At 41.9% G+C, this 17381-nt stretch overlaps 1 long non-coding RNA gene across 5 annotated transcripts in view; it reads right to left on the reverse strand.

Annotated features, from left to right (window-relative positions):
- LOC149126411 (uncharacterized) overlaps nt 1–17381 on the reverse strand; it is a 144461-nt gene that overhangs the window by 84160 nt on the left and 42920 nt on the right. Inside the window, exon 4 of one of the 5 annotated variants that reach the window (XR_016233614.1) lies at nt 13646–14270. The exons of the other annotated variants lie outside the window; for them this stretch is intronic. This is a non-coding gene — a long non-coding RNA (uncharacterized LOC149126411). Of the gene's footprint in view, nt 1–13645; nt 14271–17381 lie in introns of those variants that run through there. 5 annotated transcript variants of the gene reach the window in all.

Consider the following 17381-nt stretch of genomic DNA (forward strand, 5'->3'; position numbering starts at 1 on the left):
CTGGTTCTTTCAACTCCATCCAAGGAGCTCCTCTCGTGGATGGACATCCTCAAGGTTAAGCGTAATAGTCCATTATCATTCATGCTTTGTCCTTCCATATGAAGATTACCTTAAAACTTAGATTGGTGTTTACACTGAACTATCTAAACTATATTGAGTTGTAATTGAGAGTTTGTCTCTCTTTGGATAAGATATCATTGCAAGAAAATAGCCTACTGAGAAGTAAGTTTCCTAGGCCAGGTAACCCAGCAATTGGATTTTATTAGGACCATTTCTATTCTTGACACTCAGGGCTCCTAAAATTATTATATCAATTAAAGAATGCCTCAAACATATAATGTTTAACCAATTCCTACTTAGGAACTTTATATACCCACTGACTCGGGGGAGGGGGGCGGGGAAGGGAGATCGAACTAACCTACCAAATACTCAAGTCAGGAATTAAAATAGGGTCTCACTGTTATGCACTCAGGTGACCGGAAACTGGTTTGATATTAAATCTAATCAGTACAACAAGAAGTCCTGAACTCTACCAAGAATGGACTTAAGTTATCCAGTGTTTTTCAAAAAGAAATGTATTATCTTAAAAAAACATAGAGAGAGGGGAAATGTTACTAGATTTAAAGATCAATGAATAACATTTAGAAAATTGTACTCGATGCCTTAGAACATTGCTTTCAAAAGTGAAACCAGGGGCTGGTGCTGTGGCACAGCAGGTTATGCTGCATCTGCAGCACTGGCATGCCATATGGACTCAGGTTCAAGTCCCAGCTGTTCCACTTCCAGTACAGCTCCCTGCTAATGCTCCTGGCAAAGCAGCTGCAGATGGCCCAAGACCCTGGGCCCCTGCACCCATGTGGGAGAGTTGGATGAAGCTCTTGGCTCCTGGCTTTGGCCTGACCTAGCCCCAGTCATTGCGGCCATTTGGGGAGGGAACCAGCAGATGGAGGTTCTATCTCTCCTTCTTTGTAACTCTGCCTTTCAAATAAATAAATAAATCTTTAAAAAAAAAGTTGAATTCAAGTTTTCACTCAGTCGGTCTGGATCAGGATTTAAATTCCACCCCTGTAATAGGTAGCACCATTGCTGGTACACATTTGAGAAATGAGAAACATTTCAGAAAAAGCTGATCCAAATAGCCAAGTTCCACAAGTTAAGAAAGAAGTCATCCACAAAATTTATGCCAAAAGCGATTTTATCGGACCCTTGGGTCCTTGTTAGGTTCACAGACATGTCTGGGATTACTTGGTGGGAAGGGATTCCCTATTTAATTAATAGTAATTCCAGCTCCCTCCATCTCAAGTGTGGCCCCTGATGTTTGGCCTGGGGCTGGTGCCTTGAGTTTTACTGCTTGACTTCCAAAGCTTCAGGGTGAATTTTTTTCTTAAGCCTTTTGCACAACTACAGGAAAAACAAACAGAGGAGCATCCAGCAACCCAGTGTACCATTCAGGGCTCACAATCACTGACAGAAATAGGGAGAGGCTGAGACCCACGGGAAGAACAAAAGCTCAGTCAGAATTCGTGGACAGGATTTGTCCACATAACCTTGAACTCCAGGAAGAGCCATGAAGTGTGATGAGCACTGCTAGAAGGCCTTGAGCAGCTCTGCCTCCTAGGAGCCTGCAGCTTGGTGCTGGGTTGCCTCAACCCACCCAGCGCCAAGAACCATGCTGGGCCATTGTGATCATTCACAGCTCTCCCCAGGGCATCTGCAGCCTCAGAGGCTATGCATTTAACATCAGGCAACAAAAGAAAGGAGCCAATTATGCCAAAGAGCCCAGGCAGGGTGAAAATACCAAATAAAAAGTTCTTTGACTTGCAGAAAATTCAGTACTTGAATAAGATTCATTTAATGTTGAGCTTTCCCTACAGAGTTCTCTTGGCATGGCCTATTGTGCTGCATCAAACAAACAAAGCAAAGTCAGCGAGTCATTCTCCTCACTGCAGATTGAACAGAAATTTAAGTTGGAGGAAAAGCCGAGTATATCCAAAAACAGCAAATCCATCCACCTACAGTAAAGGCTCAGAGACCTGTGAATTTGGTGGCTTCAGGGATAACTCGATCTCCTTGACATAAATATAAATTGTTTCTGTTATATTACAGTTTTAGACAAAACCAAAGGGAATGCCAATTATAAAAAAGACTTATTTGGAGCCAGTATTGTAAAGACAGAATAATGTGAAAGATCTAGAAAAGGAGTCATTAAAAGAAAAAAGTAGAAGAACCAGAAGAATTTATTGACACAGAAGCCAAAAGAAGAGAATGGATTAAGAAAGGGATAGAGGTTAAGACATTATTTCAGATGCCCAAATTCCATGTCAGAGTGTTTGGGTTTGAATCCCGGTTCCCCCACTTGTGATTCAATTTCTTGCTAATGCATGCCCTGGGAGGCAGGAGATGATTTTTCAAGTACTTGTGTCTATACCATCCACATGGGAGACCAGATTGAGCTCTGTGCTCTTGACTTTTTCCTGGCCCAGCCATAATGGCTGTGGGTATTTGGAGAGTGAACTAGCAGATGGAAGATCTCCGTCTCACTAACTTTCAACTAAAATAATTTTTAAAAAAAAAAGAAAAATCACAGTGTTAAATATATAAGAATGTTAAGGAAGTAAGACCACTGACAAAAAGTTACTCAATTTCCCAAGCAGCTAGCTATTGTTTTTCCTTGAGTACATAGTTTAATTAGATTCAATGAAGATGAGGTTAGAAAGGGTGAAACTTAAAGAACAAAGGGTTGGCAGAGAAATGGAAAAGTTTCCCTTTAAATAAGAAGGAATAAGAAAATGAAGGTGTTGAGAGCAAGACAGAAAGAACATGTTTATGTCAACGTAATGGGGAGAGGACCCAAGCCAGCGACTTCAGTCTCTGAGCTACAGTCAATGGTAGCAATGCCATTGCCATTTCTGAGAAGGGACAGTAGGACTGCGGCTAGGACAGTAGGGATATTCTGAACAGTAGCGGGATTAACAGAAGAGGAATATGAGCAAAAACAATAGGCACATTTGATATACTTAGTACTGAAATGATCTTAAAGCATATGTTATAAAAAATATCATTTATGTCTTACTAGTTTCATCTTTGCAATACATCTTTAAGAAACAGGTTTACAGAGAACCCTATCTAAACAAATCTGTCGTGCTCATTTTTCTGTGCATATCTCTGCTCAGCACGAAACCTGGAAAGCAGCACGGCTGGAAAGACACCTACCTGAACAAGTTCTGCTCCAGTCAGTGAGCACACCCTGGCCTCACTGAACAGGCGGTACAGTGATTATCACTCCCGGCTGTAAACCCCTCCAGCCACCCACCTCCCTACTCTATTCTACAGGGGAAGAAAAACACTTGAAGGTCTTATAATCTTCCTGGCATTATGTAGCCAATTAGAGACAGATAAAAAACACAAATCTCTTGTATTGAGATCGGTCCTCTGTCTGTAACCAAGCTTATCTCCTCAGGTAGCCAGAACACTCAAGAGAGACCTGAGCTCACTCAGCATTTGATCTATTTGGTAACGTCCATTTCATAGAGAAATCTAACAGGATTTACCGAGGGATGTATCATCCTTTTTATTTTGTATTATGTGTTAATAATAATACGATAAAAATATTTTTCAAAGATTCTATGTGTTGTTTTGTGAGGCAGGTTATGTCAAATAGACTCCCTGATTCTATACCATCTTACTAGGTCTGCGCTGCCCTAACAAAATACCATCAATTGGGGCCAGCACTGTGGCTTAGGGGGTAAAGCTGCCACCTGCAGTGCCGGCATCCCATGTGGGCACCAGTTTGAGTCCCGGCTGCTCCACTTCCAGTCAAGCTCTCTACTATGGCTTCGGAAGGCAGTAGAGGATGGCCCAGGTTCTTAGGTCCCTGCACCCACATGGGAGACTCGGAAGAAGCTCATGGCTTCGGACCAGCACAGCTCCGGCTGTTGCGGCCATCTAGGGAGTGAACCAGCGGATGAAGGACCTCTGTCTCTCTCTCTGCCTCTGCCTTTCAAATAAATAAATAAATGTTTTTTAAAAAATACCATCAGTTGAGAGGCTTGCCAACAACAGAAATTTATTTCTCACAGATCACGAGGTTAAGAAATCAAACACCAAAACAGAATTTGTATCTGGTGAGAATTTGCTTTCTGGCTTATAAATGGTGTCTTCCTGTGTTTACACATGGTCGATGGGGCAATAGTGCACTCTCTCTTCTCTCTCTCTCTCACCTCTCGTCTCTTTCACATGGGCACTAATTCCATTCACAAAGTCTCCATTCACATGACCTAATCGCCCACAAGGTACCACCTCCTAATATCATCTACTTTGAGCGTGAGGATTTCAGCATATGAATTGGGATGGGGGATTAAAAAAAAATTCATGGGACCAGTTGTAGCATGGTGGGTTAAGCTGCTGCCTGTGACACCAGCATCCCACATGAGCACTGGTTCAAGACTTGGTTGCTCTACTTCCAATCCACCTCCCTTTTAATATTTCTGAGAAAGCAGCAGAAGATGGCCCAAATGTTTGGGCCCCTGCAACCACGTGGGAGACCTAGAAGATGCTCCTGGCTCCTGGCTTTGCCCTGGTGCAGCCCCGGCTATTGTGGCCATTTGGGGAGTGAACCAATGGATGATCTCTTTCTCTATGTATCTCCCTCTCTCCCTCTCTCTGTATAGCTCTGCTTTTCAAATAAATAAAAAATAAATCTTTAAAATAACAAATAATTATCTTCAAAGGTAAATTGTATGTGCTTATACAACCTGCATATGAAATTCTGTCCCTGTCCTAGTGTCACAAATGTGGATCTGTGTGTGTGTGTAGATGTCTCAGTCTTGTCTATAGTGGCACTGGGCATTCACATCCTTTCGTCTAGAATTCTTTATCATAGGTGTACATCCATGCCATTTTTTTTACCTGTTTGAGAGTTTAGTGTAAATAAAACTGTTATTTCTTTTATGTAAAGCTAGTTGCTGATATGGGGATTAAGCCTACAAATTTAGGCTCATTAGTATCATGTTCAACCAGTCTTAGTTAACTCCTAGGGGCATTATTACCCTGAAATATGTTTAGTTAGAACTCAGAATACAATCTCCTAATAATACGTCAATACTGCTTGGCTGAGCAATACTCTAGCAATGTTTCAAAGATGAAGCAAGAGATTACAAAATAGTGAGAGATACTAGTTGATACCAAAGGTATACAGAGGCAAACAACAGAATCCTGGTCAACAAACAGGTTGGGGGTAGAAAGCCAAGGAGTATCCAAGTTAATTTGTGCTGGTGTAATACTCAAAACAAAGCCATGAGCAAAAGGCACGGGCAATCAAGAGAGTAAGTGGTGGCCGGTGCCGTGGCTTACTAGGCTAATCCTCCATCTGCAGCGCCAGCACACCGGGTTCTAGTCCCGGTGGGGGCGCCGGATTCTGTCCCGGTTGCTCCTCTTCCAGTCCAGCTCTCTGTGGTGGCCCGGGAGGGCAGAGGAGGATGGCCCAGGTCCCTGGGCCCTGCACCCGCATGGGAGACCAGAAGGAAGCACCTGGCTCCTGACTTCAGATTGGCGCCGCGCGCCGACCCTAGTGGCCACTTGGGAGGTGAACCAACAGAAAAAGGAAGACCTTTCTCTCTCTCTTTCTCTCTCACTGTCTAACTCTGCCTGTCAAAAAAAAAAAAAAAAAAAAAAAAGAGCAAGTGGCATGACTGCAAGAAGCAGCAAGGGGAAACTGTTGCTTAAGTTTCATTAGAGTCAGGAAGCTCCTCCTGGGGAGTATATGTCTGTTTGGGGAGTATATGTCTGTTTGGGTTGCAAGCAGACCACATTCAAATTAATAGTTAAAAATCCACTAAGGGACTTGCGCTGTGGTGTAGTGGATAAAAGCCATTATCTGTGTTGCCTATGTCACATATAGGCACTGGTTCGAGTCCTGGCTGCTCCACTTCTCAATCTAGCTTCCTGCTAGTGTACCAAGGAAAGCAGCAGTAGACAGCTCAAGTACTTGGACCACTGTACCCATGTGGGAGACTTGGAAGAAGCTTCTGGCTCCTGGCTTCCAATCAGCCCAGCTCCAGCCATTACTGCCACTTGAGGAGTGAACCAGCAGATGGAAGAAATCTCTAACTCCGCCTTTCAAATAAAATTAAATCTTTTTAAAAACCCCAGTCATTATTCGTCAAGAGTTTATAAAGTTCATCGAGTGATTTTTCCTTCTGATCTAGCCAGCCTCCGTTGATCTTGGTTGAGCTCCCTCACGCGTCTACAGACAGCTGGTGTGTTGGCCAGCTGGTCGTGGATGGCTCCTTTTTGGAAGACTCAGTTTTTCTCCATGAGGCTCTCTTATGCCTTCAGCAGGTTAACCTGAGCATGTTGTCATTTTGCAGTATAAGCAAAGAGGCAGAAATATTCAAGGGCTTTTTGTTCAAGTCTCTGCTTGCACCTAATTTACAATTGCCCCACTGACTAAAGCACATTCTGTAGCTAAGCCCAAAATCAGTATGGGATTGCACTGCCAAAGAATGCTGGCACAAGCCGAGACCATGAAGTCAATATTCCACAGTAGGAGGCACTATCAGTGCATTGGCAGTTCAGAGCCAAGTGATGAGGACTGGTAAGTTCACTTGTCAGCTCCTCAAAGATACCCTCAGAACTGATGCATGGCAAGAAACCATTTAGCTAGTGAATACTTGCTCACTTGCTCCAAAGTAAGTAAGGAAATAAGGCCCATTCAAATCCTGGCTGCACATTTCTACCTGCCAAGGCTTAAGAATGCAATGTGGGACATTTAGGCTAGATATAAAGAAAATCTTGCTGACAATGAGAGTTGTTAAACACTGGAACGGGTTACTAAAGGAAACTGTAATTTTCTTTTCTTTTAAAGTACTTAAAATCAAACCAGCTACCTAGTTATCTGGTGTGTGTTCTTGGACAGAAGCAGAAAGATGAACTAATTGACCTTTTAGAGTCCCTCCAGACCTATTATTGTCATGCTGAACCTATTCACACAATGGAAGAAGGATTCTAACAGCTTGCCTTTTATTCCTACCACTTAACACACATTTATTACAGACCTCTCTCTGCTTGGCACTTTGCTTGGTGCTAGGGATGTAATCCCAACCTTTAAGGAGATCATAGGCTTTGGTCAAAAGGTGGAGCAAAAATGCGCCATCTACATTAGCGTTAATGCACCAAAGTGATAGAAGATGCTATTTAACACAGTGAATGTCTTCAAAGGACAAAGGATACTGTGAAGGGAAAGGTCCTTCACCCTGGGTTTCTGCCTATCTTTTGTGCTGGCCAAAGGAGCAGAAGGCTCTTTTGTTCAGGTGAACCTACTGATGGGTTTGAGAGAGACAAAGGGGCTTGGAGTAGAATTACAGGTTAGGGGCTAGAGAGAGCAGAGTTCTCTGCCTCATCAAGTAAAGAACTTGTGCTTTAAGATTTATATATTTATTTGAAAGTCAGAGTTACTCGGGGGTGGGGGGGAGGGGCGGGAGAGACAGAGAAATCTTCCACCCACTGATTCACATGTCCCAAATAGCTGTGATGACCAGGGCTGGGCCAAGCCAAAGCCAAGAGCTTCATCTGGGTCTCCCATGTGGGTGCAGAGGCCCAAGCACCTGGGTCATCTTCTGCTGCTTTCCCAAGGCACCAGCAGGGAGCTGTATCCGAAGTAGAGCAGCCAGGATACAAACCAGTGCCCATATGGGACACGGACATCCCAGGTGATGGCTTCACCCAATATACCACAATGCCAGCCCGAACTTGTGCTTTTCTAGAAAGCCTGAAAAAATAATGGGTAAGCAATAAAGATGCTACATGAAAGGCAAACGTATGGTCATTATATAGGGGAGCCTGGCTAGTGAGAAATCCCTTGTTGTGTGGTAGCTAAAGGATGCTTAGGAATCTAACAATCTAACTTTAAATAATTTAATCTACAAAAGGAGAAGTTTGTCCAACCATGATGGCTAGTGTAGCCTCATATCTTCCTGCTTCCCCCTGCAAAGTATGATGATAGCCCTGAGAATAATGCAGGAGAATCCAGAGAGGTCCTCAGAGGAAGCAACCAGGACTGAAGAGTTGTTAGGATCAGCATAAAACGAGGCCGCTTTACAAGCCCTACCCCACAAAAGACAGCCACGCAGGCCCAGATTTTTGCACTCTCGGAACACAACAGGAGGTGGCTCAGGTAGCCTAAGACCACTGGATCTAATGGAAGTCTTTCACACAACCTCAAAGGAGCCAGGCAGAACTGGAGGGGCGGTGTTGAAGCCCCAGTGACAACAGGCACCCTGGGCATGCTCCCTTCCCTGTCAATCTGCCCTCTGCAACCCAGAGGCATTGTCTGGAAAGGCCCTGGGGACCAGCAAAAAGGACTCATCACAAGTATCCGGCTCAACAAGTTCTCTTTGTCCCCACAATGCCAGAGACTGTTCCCTCACCTAGAGACTTACATGAGGTGACAGGCTTGGTGACTGCCTTCAGCCTGCACCAGCAGGGACTTGAAAGGTTCTCAGTGACTCGCCTTAAAGAATGGCTAATGGAGTTTCTTTGAACAGAAATGCAATGAAAATGAAGGCGTCCCTGTGTTGTAGGCAGCAGGGTCCCTGGCTGGGTTTCTTCCAGGTTCTTCCTTCCATACATGAAAGAATTCAAAGAAGAGGCATGAAGATGTACAGGGAAGCAGAATTCATTCAAAGCAAAAGAAAAGTACAGTATATTTTCTAGATAGAGAAAAAGAGAATGAACAAGTGGCCAAATCTCAAAAATGGGGGGGGGGGGAGCCCTCACCAAAGGAGAAAAGAATAACCACCGCCCAAAGTCCAGGCTGTACATTTAGGCTATTGGGAATTACAGTGGGTGATGCCTGGGGTGCAGCTTAACTGACTACTCAGAAGGGATGGAGCTCGGTGGGGCTTGAGTACTGCCCAGTTCCAGGATTATTTTCGAGATATCAGAAATGTCCTGCTATCAGGTACACAATGAGAGTGCAGTGCCCCTCATCATAATTTATTTTTTAATTTATTTGACAGGTAGAGTTATAGACAGTGAGAGTGAGAGTGTGAGAGTGTGGGAGAGAGAGAGAGAGAGAGAGGTCTTCCTTCTGTTGGTTCACTCCCCAAATGGCTGCCACGGCCAGAACTACGCTGATTCGAAGCCAGGAGCTTCCTCCTGGTCTCCACGTAGGTGCAGGGCACGAGGACTTGGGCCACCCTCCACTGCCCTCCCGGGCCACAGCAGAGAGCTGGACTAGAACCCGGCACCAATATGGGATGCCAGTGCCGCAGGTGGAAGATTAACCAAGTGAGCCACAGCACCGGCACCCCTCATAATTTTATTATGACATTTTAATGACCTAAAAGTCACCACAGGGACACATCCTGCAGCCATACTGGGTATTTCCGACTTTGCTGCTTCTACATTTGCCATACTGCAGAACTTGCAATTTCCCCAACATGGAAAAGGGGCTGGCTTGATGGGCCACGGGAGGTGGGTTTGGTTGGTGTGCAGAGAGGCTATGATACAGGCCAGGATGGGCTGTCGTGGAGGGTCCAGCAGCAGCCATCTTGCAGCAGGTGTGCCACCAGAGCCCACACCACCACCCAGTTGCCTGCAGCAGTAAACCAGTGGATCAGCCACCACTGTCAAACCATGGTTAGGCTCAGGCTGTCAGATTCAGATCCCTACTCTAAGGATGGCTGCCTGCCCACATTACTTGAGCATTAAGAAGAAGAAAAAAACCATGGTGAAAGCATGCAATAGAGAATCTGTCTAAAATGCATGCTGTGATTGAAACATTATGACACTAATACTTAATTAAAAGTAGAGCTAAAGAGTAAATGAGAGTAAGGTTTCTACATTCAACCTGATTTGGCAAATTGTTGATGCCAGTAGTATCACAGATGGATATTGTAACACCTAAAGCAACCATTAAGAAAATTTACAAAGTGATACATTCAAAAATACTAGAAGTACATCAAGACAGAGTCCTTAATAGTAGTTCAAGTAACCCACAGGAAATCAAGATAAAAGAAACAAGAGATGAACAAAAGAAAAATAGAAATAAAAAAAAAAGTCTGACTTATACAGTAATATAGTAAAAGTTAGCTTTTTTTTTTTTTTTTTTTTTTTGGACAGGCAGAGTTAGTGAGAGAGAGAGAGAGAGAGACAGAGAGAAAGGTCTTCCTTCCGTTGGTTCACTCTCCAAATGGCTGCTACGGCCAGTGCACTGCGCTGATCCAAAGCCAGGAGCCAGGTGCTTCCTCCTGGTCTCCCATGCGAGTGCAGGGCCCAAGCACTTGGGCCATCGTCCACTGCCTTCCTGGGCCACAGCAGAGAGCTGGACTGGAAGAGGAGCAACCGGGACAGAATCCGGTGCCCCAACCGGGACTAGAACCTGGGGTGCTGGCGCCGCAGGTGGAGGATTAGCCTAGTGAGCCACGGCGCCGGCCAAAAGTTAACTTTTTGGTAAAGTTATCTGATACAATGAGGTTAGGGCTAGAGTTAGTTCAAATGGGTCAATTTATATGAAAATCATGGTTTAAATACAATAATTAAAAGGTAGAGATTGGCAGAATGGATTAAAAACATCCACCTCTATGCTGTCCACAAGAAATCATTTCACATTCAATGATATAGATAGGTTGAAAGTAAATGGATAGAGAAAAGATGAATTGATAAATTCTGTTTTTTGAAAGTAACAGTGGCTATACTAACGTCAGATAAGGTAGACTTCAGGACAAAGAAAATTAGAGAGACCAAGAAAGACAACACAAATGGCAGAAGGACAAATGTGCCAAGAAGGTACAATAATTTTTATCTACATGTGTATACACTGAATAAAAAGGCATCTAACTATATGAAACAAAAATTGATAGAGGTAAAAGAAGAAATATTAAATCCTTAATTATAGTGGGCCCATCAGCAATTGACAGAAATCAGCTCCTTTCAGCAACTGATAGAAAATCAACAAGGATATAGAATATCTAAATATTAGAATATAAATGACCCATGTAGAACACTCTATCCAGTGATGCTTTTTATTCATGTGCCAATGGAATATTCACCAAGACTGAGTTATGAAATAAACCTTCAATCATTTTTTTAAAATTTAAATTACACAAAATATGTTCCCTGGCCACAGTGGAATCAGACTAGGAATCAATAACAAAAAGACAAAAGAAGTGCACGTCTTTGGAACAGCAACTTAAGACATTGCTTGGGACATCAGTATCCCATATCAATCTTGACTCCCCTTATCAATTCCAGCTCCCTGTCACTGTGCTCCCTGGGAGACTGCAATTGACGATTCAAATGTCACCCATGTGGGGATCTAGACAGTGTTCCAAGTTCTTGGTTTTGGCCTGGCCCAGCTGCAATCACCGCAGGCATTTGGGGAGGAAGCCAGCGGGAGCATCCCTCCTCCCCACCCCCCCGTATCTCTCTCTCTCTGTGAGAATGTGTGTGTGTCTATGTCTGCTCTCTGCCTTTCAAATTAATATTTTTAAAAGACAACAGAAAAATCACTAAATATTTGAGAATTAAATAATTCTATTTATAAATAATTCATGGGTCAAAGAAGAAGTCTCGGGGCTGGCATTGTGGCGCAGTAGGTTAATCCTCTGCCTGCGGCGCCAGCATCCCATATGGGCGCTGGTTCTAGTCCCAGCTGCCCCTCTTCCAGTCCAGCTCTCTGCTATGGCCTGGAAAAGCAGTGGAAGATGGCCCAAGTCCTTGGGCCCCTGCACCCGCGTGGGAGACCAGGAGGAAGCTCCTGGTTCCTGGCTTCGGATCGGCGCAGTTCCAGCCACTGCGGCCATTTGGGGGGTGAACCAATGGAAGGAAGACCTTTCTCTCTGTCTCTTCCTCTCACTGTCTGTAACTCTCTCTCTCAAATAATAAATAAAATCTTTAAAAAAAAAAAAAAGAGGAAGTCTCAAAAATTTTAAAAACACATACAACTAAGTTAAATTGATTAACAACTTATCAAAATATCTGAGATGCAGCTAACTCAGAGCCCAACAGGGAAATACAGAGTGCTAAACACATGGAGTACCATAACATTTCCAATCAATAAGTTCCTATCTTGGGAGACTAAAGAAGTAAAAGAGCAAAATAGCTCAAATCCAGTCAAAAGAAAGAAATAATAAAGATAAGGGTAGAAGTCAGTAAAATTGGAAAAGGAAAATAATAAAAAAATGTCTTGTTCTTTGGTGAAAAAAAAATCGATGAATCTTTTCAAGACTAATGAAAATAAAAACAAAACACAAATCACCAATATCAAGACTGGAACAAGGGATAGAAAAATATAATCCGTGTTTATCAAAATGATATAGGGGAATACTAAAAATTGTTATAAAATCAATCTAGAATAAATGGAGTATCAAAAATATCAAACTAAAAAAAAATAAAAACCTCAAACTAAGGTCAACACAATGAATAGATAACCCAAACAGTCCTGTAACCACAACAGAAATTGAATTTGCAATTGAAAAGCTCCCCCAAAAAAATCTTCAAGACTTTGATTGCTTAAGTGGAGAATTCTCACAAACATTGAAAAAATTAACAATAATTTTACACAACTTCTTCCAGAAAATAAGAGGGAACATTTCTCAATGACTGTTATTACTCTGATACCAGAAACAGTCCAAAATGAAAAAGAAATTTATAGACCAATGTCTCTTATAATCTACACACAAATATCAACAAAATAGCAAATCAAATGCTAACATTTATAATAAAATTTACAGTTTACAATTATAATTTATTTCAATTATGTAAAGCAGTTCAGTATTTGAAAATCAATCAATGTAATTCACCAGAGTAACAAACTAAAGAAGATCTGCAGACTGTATGCTGAAAAATTATGCAGAAAAAGCATTTGACAAAAATCTAAAAGCCATTCACAATGAAAAGCTCTCAGTAACTTAGGGATAGATGTTAACTAACTCAGAAATAGGCCCAACAAATATGCTCAACTGCTTTTTGACAAAGGTGCAAAATCAAGTCAATTTTTTCAACAATTGCTGCTGGGGCACTTGAATAATTATAGGCAAAAAATAAATCTTTAATCTAAAACTCTAAAATTCATACATCATACAAAAATTTACTACAAGGTTAGTCATAAACCTACATGTAAACAATAATCTATAAAACTTAGAGTAAAACAGAAGAAAATATTTAGGATATAGGGCTATGCAAAGCATTCTTGGACTTAAAATTTGAATATTCAATTAACCCAGTATGACCCAGAAATTGCACTCCTTGGCATTTATACCAGAGAAATGAATTTGTGTTCACACAAAAATTTGCATATGAATTTTGATAACAGCTTTATTCAGACTACCATGTACAATAACTGGAAACAATCTAGTGGTGAATGGTTCAACAACCTGTGGTACGCCCATATCACTGAGTACAACTTTGTAAAACAAGAAACAAACTACTGATGCCTACCAAAACTTGGATGAATCTATGAAATTATGCTGAATGGAAAAAGCTGATATAAATGGATATAAAACGGCCTCATGTGGGGATCCCTGAGATGGAAATGATCCGTATCTTGATTGTCAATTTCAATATTTTAATTGCAATATTATATAATAATTTTGAAAAATAAGTTTTTAAAAAATTTTTTCTTTTATTATTTGACAGATAGTTAGACAGTGAGATAGTTAGACTGCACTGATCCGGAGCCAGGAGCCAAGAGCTTCTTCCTGGTCTCCCATGAGGGTGCAGGGGCCCAAGCCCTCCCAGGCCACAGCAGAGAGCTGGACTGGAAGAGGAGCAACCAGGACTAGAACCCGGCGCCCATATGGGATGCCGGTGCTGCAGGTTGAGGATTAGCCAAGTGAGTCACAGCGCCGGCACCGAAAAATGATAACTTTGAGGAAAACAAAGTAAAGGTTAGGATTTCACAGACTTATTTCTTACTGAAATGTGAAACTGAATATGAATCTGTAATTATGTATCAATAGGGAGTTTACTTTCAGAAAGTCAAGCAAAAAATGAGCAGAGCTTACAGGTGAAAACTTAAACTGTACTACAAGACCCAAAATAAGACAAAACCATTGCAAGGAATTTTTTGATAGTAAATACAATAGTAAAGATTATTTCCCCTAATTCAATCTACAAGTGGGATTTTGGGGTAAAGTAAGGTAGGTTGATTCTCAGAGAGCAATTTGACTGTATTTGTTGAAGTTAAATACCCAATTACCTGTGAACTAAGAAATTCCAGTCATATAATCTGTTCCACAAAATCTCAATCATGTGCATATGGAGGCATACTGAAATAGTAACAGACAGAAATATCTTTTTTATTTTTGAAATCAACTTATTTAAGGTATACAAGTTTCACATATTTCATATATACAGATTCAGGAACAGTGATATTTCCTACCCTAAACTCCCTGGCGTCCACACTCCAACCTTTCTTCCTATTCAGTTTACTTCATTCTCATAAGGCTAACCTTACCCTAAGAGTTCAGCAAATAGTATGAAAAAAAAAAAAAAAAAAACACTCTTCCTCAACAGTAGGGAAAAGGGTTGTAAAGACAGAAACATCCTGACTATCCATCAAGGGATGACTGGTCGATAAATTGTGGTACATCTCTGCCACTTGAATATTTTTCAGCTATTCAAAGAATAAAGCAAATCTATGATGCTGATATCATTACTATATTTTAATTTTATATTTTGTCATATAAAATGTAAGATGCAAAGTATTGAATAAAATACTATTGTATTGTTTACCAAAAAAATGTGGAAACACACATAAGACTATATGTATAAAAATGCTACAGAAGAATACAAAAATCATTAATTCTAGTTACTTCTGGGGATGGTAATTTGCAGTCTAAGATTATCTTTTTACATACACACTAACAGTTTGAAAATTTTAACACATGCACTCATTAGGAATTTTTAAATTTATATAAAACATAAAGCAGGGGCCAGCGCTGTGGCACAGTGGGTAAAGCCACTGCCTGCAGTGCCGGCATCCCATATGGGCACCGGTTCAAGACCTGGCTGCTTCACTTCTGATCCAGCTCTCTGCTATAGCCTGGGAAAGGAGCAGAAGATGGCCCAAGTCCTTGGACCCCTGCACCCACATGGGAGACCCAGAAGAAGCTCCTGGCTTCAGATCGGTGCAGCTCCAGCCGTTGCAGCCAATTGGGGAGTGAACAAACAAACGAAAAACCTCTCTCTCTCTCTCTCTCTCCTCCCTCCCTCTCCCTCTCTTTCTCTCCCTCTCTCTCTCCTCCTTCCCTCTCTCCGCCTCTCCTCTCTCTCTGCCTCTCCTCTCTCTGTGTAACCCTTTTAAGTAAATAAATAAATCCTTAAAAAAACATAAACCAAAGAAAAAAAACTTTAGATAATAAAAGGTCAGGATGATTTGATATAAAATTTTATGCTATTTATGAAAATAGTTTAAGGATGGGCCCTCCTCAATGCAAACCATACCCTTTAGTAAAAGGCCTACTCTTTGTGACCAACCTGCATAAATGTTACTCTGGGGAAGAAGGAAAACTAAGGGAAGGGATTCCTGTTCCTCCTTTTTATCAAAACTAGGATAGAGCTATAAGAGTAGCCTTGAGGTGAAGAACAAAGAATAATTCAGCAGAAGCAAAAGCAGAGCCACAGGGCACCATGAAAATATAAGCCCCCTGCTCCCTGATCTCCCCAGCCTGAAGACTGCTGAACTGCTATGTAGTCATGCGAAGCTGTTCAAGCTAATTTCATTCAAAGTACAGCTTTCCATAACTGACCACAAGGTTACAAGTGTGACCTAGACTCTGGTTATACACTCACATCCATTTGTAGAAAAACAGAATTTGAGGCCGGCGCCGCGGCTCACTAGGCTAATCCTCCGCCTTGCGGCGCCAGCACACTGGGTTCTAGTCCCGGTCGGGGCGCTGGATTCTGTCCCGGTTGCCCCTCTTCCAGGCCAGCTCTCTGCTGTGGCCTGGGAAGTGCAGTGGAGGATGGCCCAAGTGCTTGGGCCCTGCACCCCATGGGAAACCAGGATAAGCACCTGGCTCCTGGCTTCGGATCAGCACGGTGCGCCAGCCGCAGCGCGCCAGCCGCGGTGGCCACTGGAGGGTGAACCGACGGCAAAGGAAGACCTTTCTCTCTGTCTCTCTCTCTCACTGTCCACTCAAAAGCATTCTCTGATAATGCCCACTGGCAAGTTTTATTACTTTAATTACCGTAGTTTTACCTCAAAATTATAATAGAAGATTGATGCTCCTTAGATACAAGCTCCATAAAGCACCAATGCCGTGGTCTGCAGCACATTCGCAGCCATTTTCAAGTTTAGAAAGGGAATGCCCTACTAGCTGAACCAATAATGACAAATCCCATTCCCAATCTCTTGACAGTGGCAGTGGGTGAGACTGATGACTTGGAGCTTTCATACATTAAGATTTCCCCCATTAGCTATTTATAGGGAAATCTTTTAAAAATGTATATGCTTAAAAGTTTAAAGTGTGCTACTCAGGATATTACACTGACAAATGAATATGCCATAGGTTACTCAATTCTTTGACTTCAGGCTTAATTTTACTGCCAAAGAGAACAGAAAATGTAGACGGTCTTGAGTCGTTGATCTAAGTTCTTGAACAGGGAGTTTTTTCTAATAATAACAGTGTCCAAAAAGAAAATACACTTGTAAGGATAACCCAGACAGCAACGGAGCAGTATTTAGAGATACAAGAAGAATGTTCAGCTAAGTGAAAGGAATGCAAGGACAACCATCCAAAGAGAATTTCATCTGTATGTCTGTATGGTTCCCACTGGGTATCCTTGTTTCCTGGCCTCTTGACAAGTGACTTGAAAGTGGGCCAAGTGAAGAAATGACAGTAGCACTCACCACAGTGGAATTTCAGCTACCTAGTATTAAGTGAAATTTGATTCCAGCAGATAGCAGGTGCATAAGTCAGTACATTGAGATGGAGACGGGTGTGCTATACAATCAAATGGGATACCTAATTGTCAAATAATTATTTCATCATGGACAGAGGAATTGTGACCTATGCATGTCCAATAAGAAAAAACAGACCAGACCTCATACTACCATGAACTAACAGCCTTAAACTTCTTAGGATCCACTCATTTATCTTGAAGCCAAGAGTGTGATCAATCTTCCACTTGGCTTTCAACCGGAAAAGCCAAAACACATTACCTAATGCTGCAATTTATTTTGAGTGACATCTCTCTCTTTATCCATATTTAAATTCTATGCCAAAATAGATCAGAGGGCACTTGAGAACCTTTCAATTTTTGTGGGTCATAACTGAAACGAAAAACAAAATACCCCAAATTAGTGCATCCAAACAACTAAGTATTTTGAAGATTTAAATTTCCTTTTTCCAATTAAGGTAACACTCCTCCTTTTG

Source organism: Oryctolagus cuniculus, chromosome 5 (assembly GCF_051225735.1).
Source record: "Oryctolagus cuniculus isolate XC-2025 breed Fujian yellow rabbit chromosome 5, ASM5122573v1, whole genome shotgun sequence".
In the NCBI taxonomy this organism is placed as follows: domain Eukaryota; kingdom Metazoa; phylum Chordata; class Mammalia; order Lagomorpha; family Leporidae; genus Oryctolagus; species Oryctolagus cuniculus.